The 6,049-nt window shown below is 49.2% G+C and overlaps 1 long non-coding RNA gene across 1 annotated transcript; it reads right to left on the bottom strand.

Annotated features, from left to right (window-relative positions):
- Nucleotides 1–1,715: 1,715 nt before the first annotated feature.
- Nucleotides 1,716–5,747, bottom strand: LOC142908214 (uncharacterized). Its single transcript, XR_012931637.1, has 3 exons — nucleotides 5,298–5,747; nucleotides 2,111–2,159; nucleotides 1,716–1,810 (listed from the first exon to the last, which is right to left on the bottom strand). It is a non-coding gene; the product is annotated as an uncharacterized LOC142908214 (long non-coding RNA).
- Between the last annotated feature and the right edge of the window lie 302 nt (nucleotides 5,748–6,049).

Raw genomic sequence — 6,049 nt, forward strand, 5'->3', positions numbered from 1 at the left:
CAACCCCTACTCAGTGTCCTACCTTGTTACAGACCAACTCACTCACCTGTCAACCCTTAGTCAGTGTCCTACCTTGATACAGTCCAACTCACTCACCTGTCAACCCCTACTCAGTGTCCTACCTTGTTACAGACCAACTCACTCACCTGTCAACCCCTACTCAGTGTCCTACCTTGTTACAGACCAACTCACTCACCTGTCAACCCTTAGTCAGTGTCCTACCTTGATACAGTCCAACTCACTCACCTGTCAACCCCTACTCAGTGTCCTACCTTGTTACAGTCCAACTCACTCACCTGTCAACCCCTACTCAGTGTCCTACCTTGTTACAGACCAACTCACTCACCTGTCAACCCTTAGTCAGTGTCCTACCTTGTTACAGACCAACTCACTCACCTGTCAACCCCTACTCAGTGTCCTACCTTGTTACAGTCCAACTCACTCACCTGTCAACCCCTACTCAGTGTCCTACCTTGTTACAGACCAACTCTCTCACCTGTCAACCCCTACTCAGTGTCCTACCTTGTTACAGACCAACTCACTCACCTGTCAACCCCTACTCAGTGTCCTACCTTGTTACAGACCAACTCACTCACCTGTCAACCCCTACTCAGTGTCCTACCTTGTTACAGACCAACTCACTCACCTGTCAACCCCTACTCAGTGTCCTACCTTGTTACAGACCAACTCACCTGTCAACCCCTACTCAGTGTCCTACCTTGTTACAGACCAACTCACTCACCTGTCAACCCCTACTCAGTGTCCTACCTTGTTACAGACCAACTCACTCACCTGTCAACCCCTACTCAGTGTCCTACCTTGTTACAGACCAACTCACTCACCTGTCAAACCCTACTCAGTGTCCTACCTTGTTACAGACCAACTCACTCACCTGTCAACCCCTACTCAGTGTCCTACCTTTTTACAGACCGACTCACTCACCTGTCAACCCCTAGTCAGTGTCTTACCTTGTTACAGACCAACTCACTCACCTGTCAACCCCTACTCAGTGTCCTACCTTGTTACAGACCAACTCACCTGTCAACCCCTACTCAGTGTCCTACCTTGTTACAGACCAACTCACTCACCTGTCAACCCCTACTCAGTGTCCTACCTTGTTACAGACCAACTCACCTGTCAACCCCTAGTTAGTGTCCTACCTTGTTACAGACCAACTCACTCACCTGTCAACCCCTACTCAGTGTCCTACCTTGTTACAGACCAACTCACTCACCTGTCAACCCCTACTCAGTGTCCTACCTTGTTACAGACCAACTCACTCACCTGTCAACCCCTACTCAGTGTCCTACCTTGTTACAGACCAACTCACTCACCTGTAAACCCATAGTCAGTGTCCTACCTTGTTACAGACCAACTCACTCACCTGTAAACCCATAGTCAGTGTCCTACCTTGTTACAGACCAACTCACTCACCTGTCAACCGCTACTCAGTGTCCTACCTTGTTACAGTCCAACTCACTCACCTGTCAACCCCTACTCAGTGTCCTACCTTGTTACAGACCAACTCACTCACCTGTCAACCCCTACTCAGTGTCCTACCTTGTTACAGACCAACTCACTCACCTGTCAACCCCTACTCAGTGTCCTACCTTGTTACAGACCAACTCACTCACCTGTAAACCCATAGTCAGTGTCCTACCTTGTTACAGACCAACTCACTCACCTGTAAACCCATAGTCAGTGTCCTACCTTGTTACAGACCAACTCACTCACCTGTCAACCCCTACTCAGTGTCCTACCTTGTTACAGTCCAACTCACTCACCTGTCAACCCCTACTCAGTGTCCTACCTTGTTACAGACCAACTCACTCTCCTGTCAACTCCTACTCAGTGTCCTACCTTGTTACAGACCAACTCACTCACCTGTCAACCCCTACTCAGTGTCCTACCTTGTTACAGACCAACTCACTCACCTGTCAACCCTTAGTCAGTGTCCTACCTTGTTACAGACCAACTCACTCACCTGTCAACCCATAGTCAGTGTCCTACCTTGTTACAGACCAACTCACTCACCTGTCAACCCCTACTCAGTGTCCTACCTTGTTACAGACCAACTCACTCACCTGTAAACCCCTACTCAGTGGCCTACCTTGTTACAGACCAACTCACTCACCTGTCAACCCTAGTCAGTGTCCTACCTTGTTACAGACCAACTCACTCACCTGTCAACCCCTACTCAGTGTCCTACCTTGTTACAGACCAACTCACTCACCTGTCTACCCTTACTCAGTGTCCTACCTTGTTACAGACCAACTCACTCACCTGACAACCCCTACTCAGTGTCCTACCTTGTTACAGACCAACTCACTCACCTGTCAACCCCTACTCAGTGTCCTACCTTGTTACAGACCAACTCACTCACCTGTCAACCCATAGTCAGTGTCCTACCTTGTTACAGACCAACTCACTCACCTGTCAACCCCTACTCAGTGTCCTACCTTGTTACAGACCAACTCATTCACCTGTCAACCCCTACTCAGTGTCCTACCTTGTTACAGACCAACTCACTCACCTGTCAACCCCTACTCAGTGTCATACCTTGTTACAGACCAGCTCACTCACCTGTCAACCCATAGTCAGTGTCCTACCTTGTTACAGACCAACTCACTCACCTGTCAACCCCTACTCAGTGTCCTACCTTGTTACAGACCAACTCACTCACCTGTCAACCCCTACTCAGTGTCCTACCTTGTTACAGACCAACTCACTCACCTGTCAACCCATAGTCAGTGTCCTACCTTGTTACAGACCAACTCACTCACCTGTCAACCTCTACTCAGTGTCCTACCTTGTGACAGACCAACTCACTCACCTGTCAACCCCTACTCAGTGTCCTACCTTGTTACAGTCCAACTCACTCACCTGTCAACCCCTACTCAGTGTCCTACCTTGTTACAGACCAACTCACTCACCTGTCAACCCCTACTCAGTGTCCTACCTTGTTAGAGACCAACTCACTCACCTGTCAACCCTTAGTCAGTGTCCTACCTTGTTACAGACCAACTCACTCACCTGTCAACCCCTACTAGGTGTCCTACCTTGTTACAGTCCAACTCACTCACCTGTCAACCCCTACTCAGTGTCCTACCTTGTTACAGACCAACTCACTCACCTGTCAACCCCTACTCAGTGTCCTACCTTGTTACAGACCAACTCACTCACCTGTCAACCCCTACTCAGTGTCCTACCTTGTTACAGACCAACTCACTCACCTGTCAACCCTTAGTCAGTGTCCTACCTTGATACAGTCCAACTCACTCACCTGTCAACCCCTACTCAGTGTCCTACCTTGTTACAGACCAACTCACTCACCTGTCAACCCCTACTCAGTGTCCTACCTTGTTACAGACCAACTCACTCACCTGTCAACCCTTAGTCAGTGTCCTACCTTGATACAGTCCAACTCACTCACCTGTCAACCCCTACTCAGTGTCCTACCTTGTTACAGTCCAACTCACTCACCTGTCAACCCCTACTCAGTGTCCTACCTTGTTACAGACCAACTCACTCACCTGTCAACCCTTAGTCAGTGTCCTACCTTGTTACAGACCAACTCACTCACCTGTCAACCCCTACTCAGTGTCCTACCTTGTTACAGTCCAACTCACTCACCTGTCAACCCCTACTCAGTGTCCTACCTTGTTACAGACCAACTCTCTCACCTGTCAACCCCTACTCAGTGTCCTACCTTGTTACAGACCAACTCACTCACCTGTCAACCCCTACTCAGTGTCCTACCTTGTTACAGACCAACTCACTCACCTGTCAACCCCTACTCAGTGTCCTACCTTGTTACAGACCAACTCACTCACCTGTCAACCCCTACTCAGTGTCCTACCTTGTTACAGACCAACTCACCTGTCAACCCCTACTCAGTGTCCTACCTTGTTACAGACCAACTCACTCACCTGTCAACCCCTACTCAGTGTCCTACCTTGTTACAGACCAACTCACTCACCTGTCAACCCCTACTCAGTGTCCTACCTTGTTACAGACCAACTCACTCACCTGTCAAACCCTACTCAGTGTCCTACCTTGTTACAGACCAACTCACTCACCTGTCAACCCCTACTCAGTGTCCTACCTTTTTACAGACCGACTCACTCACCTGTCAACCCCTAGTCAGTGTCTTACCTTGTTACAGACCAACTCACTCACCTGTCAACCCCTACTCAGTGTCCTACCTTGTTACAGACCAACTCACCTGTCAACCCCTACTCAGTGTCCTACCTTGTTACAGACCAACTCACTCACCTGTCAACCCCTACTCAGTGTCCTACCTTGTTACAGACCAACTCACCTGTCAACCCCTAGTTAGTGTCCTACCTTGTTACAGACCAACTCACTCACCTGTCAACCCCTACTCAGTGTCCTACCTTGTTACAGACCAACTCACTCACCTGTCAACCCCTACTCAGTGTCCTACCTTGTTACAGACCAACTCACTCACCTGTCAACCCCTACTCAGTGTCCTACCTTGTTACAGACCAACTCACTCACCTGTAAACCCATAGTCAGTGTCCTACCTTGTTACAGACCAACTCACTCACCTGTAAACCCATAGTCAGTGTCCTACCTTGTTACAGACCAACTCACTCACCTGTCAACCGCTACTCAGTGTCCTACCTTGTTACAGTCCAACTCACTCACCTGTCAACCCCTACTCAGTGTCCTACCTTGTTACAGACCAACTCACTCACCTGTCAACCCCTACTCAGTGTCCTACCTTGTTACAGACCAACTCACTCACCTGTCAACCCCTACTCAGTGTCCTACCTTGTTACAGACCAACTCACTCACCTGTAAACCCATAGTCAGTGTCCTACCTTGTTACAGACCAACTCACTCACCTGTAAACCCATAGTCAGTGTCCTACCTTGTTACAGACCAACTCACTCACCTGTCAACCCCTACTCAGTGTCCTACCTTGTTACAGTCCAACTCACTCACCTGTCAACCCCTACTCAGTGTCCTACCTTGTTACAGACCAACTCACTCTCCTGTCAACTCCTACTCAGTGTCCTACCTTGTTACAGACCAACTCACTCACCTGTCAACCCCTACTCAGTGTCCTACCTTGTTACAGACCAACTCACTCACCTGTCAACCCTTAGTCAGTGTCCTACCTTGTTACAGACCAACTCACTCACCTGTCAACCCATAGTCAGTGTCCTACCTTGTTACAGACCAACTCACTCACCTGTCAACCCCTACTCAGTGTCCTACCTTGTTACAGACCAACTCACTCACCTGTAAACCCCTACTCAGTGGCCTACCTTGTTACAGACCAACTCACTCACCTGTCAACCCTAGTCAGTGTCCTACCTTGTTACAGACCAACTCACTCACCTGTCAACCCCTACTCAGTGTCCTACCTTGTTACAGACCAACTCACTCACCTGTCTACCCTTACTCAGTGTCCTACCTTGTTACAGACCAACTCACTCACCTGACAACCCCTACTCAGTGTCCTACCTTGTTACAGACCAACTCACTCACCTGTCAACCCCTACTCAGTGTCCTACCTTGTTACAGACCAACTCACTCACCTGTCAACCCATAGTCAGTGTCCTACCTTGTTACAGACCAACTCACTCACCTGTCAACCCCTACTCAGTGTCCTACCTTGTTACAGACCAACTCATTCACCTGTCAACCCCTACTCAGTGTCCTACCTTGTTACAGACCAACTCACTCACCTGTCAACCCCTACTCAGTGTCATACCTTGTTACAGACCAGCTCACTCACCTGTCAACCCATAGTCAGTGTCCTACCTTGTTACAGACCAACTCACTCACCTGTCAACCCCTACTCAGTGTCCTACCTTGTTACAGACCAACTCACTCACCTGTCAACCCCTACTCAGTGTCCTACCTTGTTACAGACCAACTCACTCACCTGTCAACCCATAGTCAGTGTCCTACCTTGTTACAGACCAACTCACTCACCTGTCAACCTCTACTCAGTGTCCTACCTTGTGACAGACCAACTCACTCACCTGTCAACCCCTACTCAGTGTCCTACCTT

The sequence above is a fragment of the Petromyzon marinus genome (assembly GCF_048934315.1).
Source record: "Petromyzon marinus isolate PM22_M1 ecotype Great Lakes invasive population chromosome 76 unlocalized genomic scaffold, UKy_Petmar_22M1.pri1.0 chr76_unloc.3, whole genome shotgun sequence".
Classification (NCBI taxonomy): domain Eukaryota; kingdom Metazoa; phylum Chordata; class Hyperoartia; order Petromyzontiformes; family Petromyzontidae; genus Petromyzon; species Petromyzon marinus.